This window comes from Coenobita brevimanus, chromosome 50 (assembly GCF_032717465.1).
Source record: "Coenobita brevimanus isolate Jiangsu-jjx chromosome 50, ASM3271746v2, whole genome shotgun sequence".
Classification (NCBI taxonomy): domain Eukaryota; kingdom Metazoa; phylum Arthropoda; class Malacostraca; order Decapoda; family Coenobitidae; genus Coenobita; species Coenobita brevimanus.
The window spans coordinates 41,565,613-41,577,927 of record NC_137003.1 but is presented as its reverse complement, the minus strand read 5'-3'; positions in this window follow the sequence as shown (position 1 = coordinate 41,577,927).

Genomic DNA, 12,315 nt, shown 5'->3' with positions numbered 1-12,315 from the left:
AGAGGGGAAGGAAGGGAAGAGGAGAGGAGAGGCGAAGGAAGGGAAGAGAAGAGGGAGATAAAAACGGGGATGAGGGGAAGGGGAAAGGAAGCAGGAGGGAGAGGATGGGGGAGGAGCGGATGGAACTAAAGATGATGATGTGGAGGAGGAGGAGGAGGAGGAGGAGGAGAAGGAGGAGGAGGAGGAGGAATGTAAGAAAATCAGGAGAAAAACATACTGAGGGAAGGAGAGAGGGGAGGGAGGGAGGAAGGGAGGGAGGTTTTGAGAGGGAGGAAAAGATGATTTAAGAGGCAGGTAAGAAGAGAGAGAGAGAGAGAGAGAGAGAAGGAAAAATTTGAGAGAGAGAGAGAGAGAGACAGAGACAGACAGACAGACAGACAGACAGACAGACAGACAGAGACGGAAGGTGTTCAAAAGGAAAGATACCGCACTGAAAAAAAAAAAAAAAAATGAAAGAAAGATGCAAGGTGTGTGAAGAGAGACAAACGGGGAGAGGAAAGACTGCGAGAAGAGGCTAGGGAGGGGGGAGAAGGAAAAGGGGGAGAGAGAAGAGGAGAGACTGTGAGAGGAGGAGGCGGGAGAGGAGAAACAGGAAATGGGATGGAAAGTGTGAAACAAAAGAATAACGCATGGAGCAAAGACCAGAGGATACCGTTAATTTACCATTTTTGCATCACTCCGTATAAGGCCTATTGTTGTACCCGAACCTTCTCAACAGAGGGAGAGTGACGGCCAGAAATTAACCCTTACTCATGCTGGCTAGGTACGGAAAAAAGAGAGAGAGAGAGAGAGAAAAAAAAAAAAAAAAAAAAGCCTGTGAAAGAGGAAGGGCTGTACTGATTTTGTTTGTTATATCTTATTTGTGTTATCCATATGAGAGGTAAACCGAAGACAGAGGAAAAGGTAAGAGGGGAAAGAGAGGGGAAATAAAAGAGAGGAAAAGAGGAAACAGAGAAGGAGAGGGGGAAGAGGAGAAGTAAAAACAAGGGGAGGAAAGGGGAACCAAAGTGAGGAACGGGAAATACAAGAGGAAAGAGAGAAATAAAGAGAAGTTAAAGTAGAAAATAATAGTAAATTGGAAATAACGAGAGGAAAGAATGTAACAAAGAGGAAAAGGGGAGAGAGAGAGAAAAGAGGAAAGCAAGAGATGAAAGGGAAAGAGACGAGAAGAACAATAAAAAAATAAAGAAGGAAAGAGGAAACAAGGTTAGAAAGAGAACATAGAGAAGGGGAAACCAAAGAGTGGACAGTCTGAAAGGAGAGGAGGGAGAGAGGAGAGGGGTGAAATTGGAGGGGTAAAGAAAGAGAAGAGGAGAGATATTGGAGAGGTAAAGAAAGAGGAGAAGAGAGAAATTGGAGAGGTAAAGAAAGAGGAGAGGAGAGAAACTGGAGAGGTAAAGAAGGAGGGGAGGGAGGGAATCAAATAAAGAAAGGTCTGAGAGGAGAGAAAAGGAGGAAAGAGAGAAGGAAAGAACGTGGAGAGGTAAGGAGGGAGGGAAGAGAGGCAGGAGGAGGGGAGGGAGGGATGATGGTTTGAATTTGAATGGATGGGGAGGGAAACGCTGGATAAGAAGAAGGAGGAGGAGGAGGAGGAGGAGGAGGAGGAGGAGGAGGAGGAGGAGGAGGAGGAGGAGGTTAAGGGAAGAAAAGAGAATATTGGGATATGACGAAGGGGTAGAAGGAGGGGGGAAAGCGAGACGATGAAAGGGATAAGAGGAGGGAAGAAAGGAAGGACCAGGAAAAGAGTCAAAAAGAGGATAGAGACGAGCTGAAGGACGAGACGAGAGAAAAAGAGAGGAGTGGAGAAGGAAGATGAAAAGTGAGCGAAAGACAAAAGCGAACGTGATAGTAAAGCAGAGAAAAAGGAATGAAACTGAAGGAGATGGAAAGATATGATGGAAATAGAAAGGGTGAGAAGAGATATCAAAAGAGAAGAGGGAGAAGATGGGGATGGAAAAGAGAAAGAGAAAAACAAGAGGCTACTGCAGTGCCAACGAAATGAAAATAAAAAAGAAAGAAGCAGAAGGCAAGACGAGTTAGGCAGCAGGGGAGGGAGGAGAAGAAAGTGTGAAGAGGGAAGAAAAGAGAAAGGAGAGAAGAAAAGTAAGAATATGACGAAGAAAAAGGAAAGGCGTATAGGAAAGGGAAGAAAAGGACATACAGAAAAGAAGAGGGGGGTAGGAAGAAGGGAAAAAAGAGAAGAGGAGAAAGACGAGGCGCGGAAAAGTGAAAGGAAGAAAAAAAAAGAAAGAGAGGCGAGAAGAATACCAAACGAAAGAGAGGAGAATGGAAGGGAAACAAGAAGAAGGCGAAGAGAGGAAGAGGTTGGGATTAAGAAAATGGGATGGAAAGAAAGAATAGAGGAAAAAGAAGGAAAAGTTGAGATGGAAAAGGAAATGCATGAAGGAAAGAAGTGAAATTTCTCGTTTGGAATGTGTGTGTGTGTGTGTGTGTGTGTGTGTGTGTGTGTGTGTGTGTGTGTGTGTGTGTGTGTGTGTGTGTGTGTGTGTGAGAGAGAGAGAGAGAGAGAGAGAGAGAGAGAGAGAGAGAGAGAGAGAGAACAACCAAATATGGAAGAGTATGTAAATGAATCGAGAAGGAAGGAAGGAAAGAGAGAAGCGAGGAGAATGATGGAAGAAGTACAAGAGCAAGGAGAAGGCAGAAGAAGGAAGGAAAGAAGGAAGAAAGGGGAAAAGGAGGAAGGAAAGAGGGAGGAGAGGGCAGGAGGAAGAAAAGAGGAAGGTGAGAGGAGAAGGAGGAGGTAAAGAGGGAGAAGAGGACCGAAGGAGGAAGAAATGAGAGAGAAGAGGGCAGAAGGAGGATGGAAAGAGCAAGGAGAGGGAAGAAGAAGGAAGGAAGGAGAGAAAGAGAGGACTGAAAATGAGAGAGAAGAAGAAGGAAGGTAAGAGAGAAGGAAGACATAGGAAGGAGGATGAAATGGAGAAGAAGGGTCGGAAGGGAATGGAGCGAAGAACATATCCGGTACAATACATTGGGTGCAGACGGGGAGGTGGAGGAGAAGGGAGGAGAGACAGAGAGAGAGGAGAGGGAAAAGAGAGACAAGAAAAGGAGACAGGAAAGGGGAAATGGGGCAATGGAAGGAGGAGGGAAGAGAGAGAGAGAAAAAAATAAAAGACTGCAGAGAAGAAATAAAGTGATGGAAGGAAAAGCAAGGAGAGAAAACAGAAAAAGAGAGAAGGCAGAAGAGAGGAAACAGGACGGAGGAAGGAAGACATAACAGTAAAAAAGTGGAAAAAAAAAAAAAGACGAAGGAAGAAAAAAATAGAGTGAAGGAGAAGTTAGATTTTGGAAGGAATGTAAATGGACAAAGAACAGAACGGAATGGAGTTTGGAAGAGTTTACTGGGTGGAAGGAGGGAAGTGAAATTGGGGGAAGGAAGAAAGAGGGGAGAATGTAAGAGAACGGGGTGAAGCAAGGAAAACAAGACAGAATTCGGGAGAAGACGATGAAGAGAGAAACGGAGAAAGCGAAGAGAGAAGAGGCAGAGATATAATGGGAGAAGGGGAAAGGAGAGGAACCCAGAAGACACAAGAGAAAGGGAGAATGTTGGTGAATGGGAGAAAGGGAAGAAAGGTGGAGATGATTAAGGTGAGATGGATTGGAAAAAAAACGAGCAGCGAAGAGGGGAAAAGAATGAGACAGAATAGAGAATACTTTACCAACCTGCACTTCTTGCAATGTGGGATCTAATAGTGGATGTGTTAGCATGCGAGGGACAAGCTCACACAATCACACAGGTACAGAAATTGTTCGGGTCTTGGTGAAAAAGGCAGCAGTGAAAACAGCGGAAGACATCATATCCACTTACTGAAATTGCGCTTTTATTTTTTTACGTGAAGGGACAACAGAATCGGCCCTACTTGGACCCACTCAAGTATAAAATGTCAGGGTGAAAGATTGACCTTCATAATAGATACGATATCGGTATGTTTGCTATAATTTAAGGTTTCGAACAACTCACAAATCTCTCAACTCTAGACCCAGCGAACATATTGCTGGAAACGGCCGAATTTTTGGACGATTAAATAACAAATAATTCTATCCCCTTCAATAAGGGTGACGTCTGTTAATTTTAATATCCTTGTTGCTGTTAGATGTTTATATTGACCTTTGCAGAGTCCCCTAACATGGAAGAGGTCAAAAGGGGTTAATGAAGACTATACCTCACCTCTTTAGTTCCAAGGGCCACACCTTAATAACAAATCCACTCGATGATGACAACAATAAAATACACAACGATGTCCCAGAGATAAAAGGCAACAGACACACACACACACACACACACACACACACACACACACACACACACACACACACAGGCCAAAAGCTCCTTGTGCTGACCCGCTGTCTTCCAAGGTTGTATTCTAAGTGCATTTGTGGCGATCTCGCAACACTTTTTCCTCAGCACCTTAATATCATCTTGTATGTCATTAATAAAAACAACACCGACAATAAAACAATCAATAAAACAGGAGGAGATAAAGTGAAGATGTAACAGGTAAAATAATTCGCTAGGGAAGGGGTACTGCGAAACCTCATATGTCGCCCTTCGTTCCTGCCTTACCCCTCTCATTGTCTCTTCTCCAGTGTGTTATTCCTGCCACTAATGAGGGATATTTTAATTAGCTCAGAGTGATCACGGGAGCCTAAGAGTGTTAATATGGTCTACCTTAATCGTCCCACAGTCGCTGCAGCTCTTAATACTTCAGTTAACACCAGACGATTTCCTTCAACCAAGGGGCGTCAATGAAGCCTGAAGGAGTTAATATTATAGGTGTTAGATAACTACTCTGACCAACCACTAAATTTCTGTGAGTCTCGTCTTCATTACAGTGCTATGTTCAACAGCCTTGTCTAATCATTCAGTAACACGCTTGCTTCTGTATGCTGTATTCTTTCCTGATGCCGCAAGCCTCGGTTAAGATCTTCATAGCGTGTCTTGGGGTTGTAACACACCCAGTAAATGAAGACTGGAGAACGGAGTTCAGGAAAACTATTAAAACAATGAAAAGTTTAGTACACTACTTACAACAACAACAAAACACACACACACACACACACACACACACACACACACACACACATAGAACGCTACTATTTTCCCTTATTAGGCTATATGAGTGCGTGTGCGTGTGTATATATATATATATATATATATATATATATATATATATATATATATATATACAGTATATTGCAAGATATTACTCAGTTGGAGTAAAGCCATATGGTAATGTCTTGCAATGTAAGAATATAAAAATAAGACTACTTTACTGGCGAAAAAAATGGACAGTCATATGGAAGCAGTTTTGTGAATACCACTTATTGGGCTACTTAAGCCCTTCACTACGATGACGCACAATACATATTAATCATACTATCAAACGGCTTTACTTAACAATTTCATTCATATTTCAGCAAAAAAAGAAATTCATTAGTGCTACATTTAACCCACCACGTCGAAACGTTCCTACTAGGCAATAAAAAAAAAATCACAAAACAGGAATACAACAAACTAACGCACACGAACTGAAGGAATGAAATGGCTGGGATGATAACACAAATGTATCCTTGTTCGCGAATTAAATTACACCACTGTACCCTACTTTACAAAACTTCATATTTCTGACAGCAACTTGATAATGAGACAGCCAATTGTGTCAGTCTCTCTCTCTCTCTCTCTCTCTCTCTCTCTCTCTCTCTCTCTCTCTCTCTCTCTCTCTCTCTCTTTCGAAATCCCCCTATATATCAAAACCCTTCCCCACAGCCCCCCTTAAAAACTGCTGAATCTGCCACCCGTTAGAAGGAAGCTAGATTGAATGTCAAGGAGGGAGAATAAGGTGACAGAAGTGAAATATAGGTGGGAGAGAGAGAGAGAGAGAGAGAGAGAGAGAGGAAGAAAGTGGCAGAGGGAAGATCGATGGATACGGTAGACATAAAAAGAGATTGATGGACAGATAGATAGATAGATAGATAGATACAGTAGACAGACAGATAGATAGATAGATAGACAGTGACTGTGTGTGTGTGTGTGTGTGTGTGTGTGTGTGTGTGTGTGTGTGTGTGTGTGTGTGTGTGTGTGTGTGTGTGTGTGTCTGTGTCTGTGTGTGTGTGTGTGTGTGTGTAAGAGAAAAAGGACTTGAGAGGGAAAGAAGATTAAAAAAAAAAAAGAGAGAGTAAGAAAGGAGAGGATTAAGGAAGGAAGGTGAAGAGGCTAGTGAGAAAGAGAAAGAGAAGTAATTTGAAGGTTTTCAAAGAGAGAGAGAGAGAGAGAGAGAGAGAGAGAGAGAGAGAGAGAGTCAAAAAGCTAGACAGGGGTATGGGAAGGGGAACACGTGAACGCAAGAGAAAGGCCTTAGATTCTTCCCCAACTCTTCACCTTTCCTGTAAGTGTAAATTCAACTCGCTATTCGATCCTCTTACACGCTCCCTGATGTTGTAACCCTTTTTTTTTTAATGGTAATTCAAACACGATATTACGTAATTATATCTCTTCCAAAACAAAGAGCACCAAATCTGAACTATATAATCTAAACGCGGTGTCAAAAAAAAAGCAAGAAATAAAAGCACTGTCTCATAAATTGTATTACTCACTTGTACCGTATTGCTCACCCGATCTGATTTCTCTAATTTGCTAGTACACAGTTGTCTAGGAATTAAATCTTTGCTAGCACGATTCTCTCTCTCTCTCTCTCTCTCTCTCTCTTCAAAATCTCTAATATTATCCTCTGCTACGTTAACAATCGGCGTAATTTAGTAAAGTCAGCAAATTTCCAAAATCCAGAAGAATAAAGGACCAAGTACTGAACCCTCAATACATGTGTTTCTAATTAATATGATGACTTAATGTGGTGCTGGAGCGAGACACCTTCATGTGATGGCACCGTACTCCTCAGTAATGCAAATGTCTCTCAATTCCCTCCTTCCCAACCCATGAAAAGACAATGGTGAACTGAAGAAGAAGGCATTCCACCTGGTTCACGTCAAGATAAGTAGAGGTTGCAACTACTACTACTACTGCTACTACTACTACTACTACGACTTATATCCTCTTACACTACCCCTCTGCTTCCTCCCCGTCCACCTCCATCACACCCATCTTAAGGCACGCCTCTCAACCCCTCTGCACCAGATTCCTTAATTAACCTCTCATGAAGAACCCTATCCAGTGCCTTGATCAAGTTAAGTGGTATCATATGCTGTACCGTATTCTACTGCCTCATATACTTAAGAGGGGGAAGGAAGGGCTCAGAAGGGAGGAAGACGAGAGAGAGAGAGAGAGAGAGAGAGAGAGAGAGAGAGAGAGAGAGAGAGAGAGGAGAAAACATGCAACAGATGACTGTGTGTGTGTGTGTGTGTGTGTGTGTGTGTGTGTGTGTGTGTGTGTGTGTGTGTGTGTGTGTGTGTGTGTGTGTGTGTGTGTGTGTGTGTGTGTGTGTGTGTGTGTGTGTGTGTGTGTGTGTGAGAGAGAGAGAGAGAGAGAGAGAGAGAGAGAGAGAGAATGAAGGAAGAGATTAAAGAGGAATGGAGGGAGGAGAAGAGATACTAATACAAAAATGAAGGAGGAAATAGAGAGATAAAGGGCAGGAAGGAGAGACGGGGGAAGAATTTGTGAGGGAAGAAGGAAAGGGAACAGAGACAGAAGGTAAGAGAGACTAAGAAGGAGAGCAAGAGGAACAAAAAGACAAGAATGAAACTAAGAGGATTCGAGATAACGAGGAGGGAGAGGAAGAGGATTAGGAGAAAGGAGAAAACATACAACACACAACAGGGTGAGAGAGAGAGAGAGAGAGAGAGAGAGAGAGAGAGTAGAAAAACAACAAACAATGGCAAGGCCAGACAATGTGTGTGTGTGTGTGTGTGTGTGTGTGTGTGTGTGTGTGTGTGTGTGTGTGTGTACAAGACAAAACTTGAGCACACACACACACACACACACACACACACACACAGAAACAAAATGAGACATCACTTCAAGAGGAGGCAAGAGGACAAAATAGGGCAGGAAGAGAGGTAGGAAAGAAGAGGACAGCACCTGAATGAAAAGGAAGGAAACCAAAGTTAGAGGGGGAACTTAGGGCTTACCAGGGTGGCAAGGAGGAAGGAGGGAAGGTGAAAAATGGAGGAAGGGGGAGAAGGAGGGGGAAACTTGAGAGAGAGAGAAGCGGGGAGAGAAAAAGGAGATGAAAAATAGACAGGAGGGAATGGGAATAATGAGGGAAGGGAGAAAATGTGAAAGGAAAATTAATGTGAGAGGAAGAGAGAGAAGGGGACAAGGCACGAAAAATATGGAAGGTAGAAAAAAAAAAAAAGATGGAGGGGGAGTGGGAAAATGAAGAATGACAGGAGGAGGGAAAAGGACGGAAGGAAGGAGGGGAGGGGGAAAAGAGAATGGAGGGAAGGGGGTAAAAGAAGCATGGACGGGAGGGGGAAAGAGGAAGGAGAGAACGTCAAAATGGAGGAGAGGGGAAAAGGTGAAATGGTGGGAAGGATGGAAGAGGCGGAATAGAAGGGACAGGAGGGGAAAGAGGAAAAAGAGGGGATGGGAAAAAGAAAGAAGGAGGAGATGGGAGGAAAAGTATGCCTAGGAGAGGGAAGGGAATACGAAGTGAGAGGGAGAGCATTAACTCTTTCAATAACTGAAGATCACTTGAGATTTTCATTGTGGCAAAGGTCAGAGTGTGTTACTCAGCTGACGGCAACCTTCCTTAGTGAAAAAGTTATGGGGGAAGGAAGGAAGGAAGGAAGGAAGGAAGGAAGGAAGGAAGGATGGGATGGTAAGAATATTAGGGGAGGGAGCTAAGGAAGAAGGAAGGGAGAAAGGAAATATGAAAGAAGAGAGACGGATGGGGGAGGAAAAGGGAAGAGAGATAAAGTTATGGGGGAGGAGGAAGGAAGGATGGAAGATGAAAAGAATATCAAGGGAGGGAACTAAGGAAGAAGGAAGGGAGAAAGAAATCATGAAGGAAGAGAAAATTATCTGAGAAGAAAACTGAAAAAAGAAAGCTTGAATTGTGAAAATACAGGAGTCTGCAGGCTTCTTTAACACACCCTTACTATTCTCTTCATGATATATATTTGCAGTTTCCACTTTCTCAGATATTACTCATTAAGTTTCAGAATCCCTTTATCCTGATGTCATTCCCGGCCTTTTCTGAGCGTGTCTGTGCATTTTTTTTTTTTCGCACTGATCCCTCTCTCAATTTCAACCAATCAAACGCCATCACCATCTTGAGGAGCGATCAAGGACTCCCAAGATATATCTTCACACCCGCTTCACCAAAACTATAATCCGTCTGAAGAGCAATGTGATACCAATCGTAATATATATGATCCAACTACAGGACTCTTGTAGACAAAAGGCAGATATTTATTTAAAAGTACTGAAATCGAGAGCTCTATCCACACACACACACACACACACACACACACACACACACACACACACACACACACACACACACACACACACACACACACACACACAGCTTTGTTTCAACTCCCTGAACACAATGGCATACTATTAATTTTAGTCTTGTTTTTCCCTGACGATTTTATTCAGCTTTGGAGAGCGCCTGAGTACTATCCCATCACAGTGAAAGGGAGTATCCAAGGTAACTTCCTCTAGGTAACTCCTTCTAAGTAATTTCCTCTAGGTAATTCCCTCTAAGTAATTTCCTCTAGGTAATTCCCTCCAAATAATTTCCACTAGATAACTTCCTCTTGGTCTAGGTTACTCCCCCTAGGTAATTTCCTCCAGGTAATTTCCGCTAATTACACGAAGTCAATCTTTGGACGCGGCAGCCAGGTAAATCGCATTATTCCCTGATACAAAGCGGCACCTCCACTTCCCCCTTAAAAACAAGCGAGGGATAAGCCTTTCTTAAGTCCTAGCCAGCCCTAACTTCCACGACGATGCAACTTCCTAACAAGAGGAGTATTTTGCCTGGTTCTCCTCTCAACACCTCAAGAAAATACCCGAGAGAGAGAGAGAGAGAGAGAGAGAGACAGACAGACAGACAGACAGACAGACAGACAGACAGAGAGACAGACAGACAGAGACAGACAGACAGACAGACAGACAGAGAATCATGACGTATTATTACAGTTTATTCTATTACGTCGAGAAAAGACGTGTGAAGTGGGAAATTAAACTTGTGAAAAGGGGAAAATCAGAGAAAATGTGGATAAGTTATTGTTCGTAAGACGAGGAAGAAATTAGCTGTGAAGAAAACAGCTGGAATGAGGGTAAAGAAAAGTGGGTCTGAAGAGGAAGAAAATCGCTATGAAGAGGGGGAAAGAAAAGTAGGCCTGAAGGGGGAAAAACAGCTAGGAAGAGGGAAAGGAACAGTAAATAATTGTTAAAAGGAAAAACGGCTGGCGACAGGAAACAAGTGACTGTGTAAAGGGCAAAGAAAACGGGTTTGAAGAGCTGGGGGGAGGGGACTACAACAAACTAGGCGAGAGTTAAAAAAATAAACCGCCTAAGTTTTGAAGTACCAACTTCTAACGAGCGAAATAATTGTTGTCTCTGTGCTTCCTTGGCTGTCAAAAGCACTCGGCGTTAAGTTATTTTAAAAGAAGGACTACGATTTTTTTTTTTCCTTTCTCATCGGCCAAACCTCGCATCTGTCAAATTAATTCCGGGGAAGTTGGCCTAAACGACGAGAGACTTGTTTTGCTTTACTCTCAGGCTGTGTGTGTGTGTGTGTGTGTGTGTGTTCTCGCCTGGTGGTCTAGTGGTTACGACGCCTCATTCGGAGTGACAGTCTTTCACAGGTTCAATCCCTGCGAGGCGACTGGAGGCTCTTCGATCACGTAACGATGCAAGGGGAAACAGGCTGATCACCTTCCCCTTTCATATACTGGCCTACGGTGGCTTAGCTTCGGGTCCCTACACTTCAAAGGAGATAAAATAGGATCGACAGTTTAAAAAAAAAAAAAGAATAGCTTTATGGGGTTTTCATGGTCAGTATGAAATAAATAAATAAAAAATAAATCCATTCTATTAACTCCTTCAACGTCTGGAGGTGGCATGGGGTAAAAGTAAGATCACCTCGAACTGAAGGGGTTAAATAGAGGACGCTTTACCTTCCTTGGTGTACACTCGTCTGTCAAAGCCAACAATGAGACGGCAAGTGAGGAGAGGCATTTTATAGTATTTTTTTTTTCTCTGTGTCTTTCAGCTGCCATCGCCAACCAAGGAAGTAGGACTCTTCTCTCTCTCTCTCTCTCTCTCTCTCTCTCTCTCTCTCTCTCTCTCTCTCTCTCTCCCACACACACACACACACACACACACACACACACACACACACACACACACAACGACCAAACTTGAGGGGTACGGCTGGGTTCCTGAAGTGCTTGGACCCAGCTCTCACCAAACCCATGCAGCCGTATTTCTGCAACCACCTCTGAGGACGCCAAAGGAAAGGCGAAGGGAGTCGGTAGGGATGGGGGATATTTGGGGAGCAGAGAGAGACTGGGGATTGTTGGAACGTGGCGAGGGACTGAGGAATGCTGGGAAATGGAGAGGGATAGGAAGGGTGGAGAGGGATAGAAGGGTAGAGGATAGTGATGAAGGAAAAGGATGGGATGTGACAGGGAGGACAGGAATAGGGGATAGTGGAGAGGGAGAGAGGGATGGGGGATCCTAGAAAGAGGGAGAGAGGGGACTGCAGGGAGGGAAAGAGTGATGGGGGATGGCAGGGAGTGTGAGAGGGATTGGGGATGGTGGGGAGTATGAGTGGGATGAGGGATGGTGGAGATGAATCGAGTGGGATGGGGTATGGGAGGCAGAGGGAGTGGGACGGAGAACGGTGGGGAGGGTGCGACGTGTGTGTGAGGATGCAAGGGCAGTGTGATGAGGACCAGTGTGGAGGACTGAAAATGGAGGAGGAAGGATGGTGGATTGCGAATGGAATGGGAGTGGAGAGAGGGAATAATAATAGTAATAATAATAATAATAATAATAATAATAAAATAATAATAACAATAATACGGTCTACATAATCAAACTTTTCTCTCTCATCAGGTATAAAATATAACATTTCTAGACTTATTTTTGACGACGATCACGAATATGCAGTTATTTTTTGCGTAGCACGTCACAATTTTATGGAAACTTTTATCATTCTGGTTAAATTTTATCGCGGGACGCATATGCTTACTTATAAAAAAAAGTTTTTCTTAGTATATTTGAGGTTTCGAAGTTTTTTGAGGTATGTCGATTCCTCGTATAAATTCAGTGTCTCCAAATAGTCCACATATACATTGTATTTTCATTCAAACTGAAAA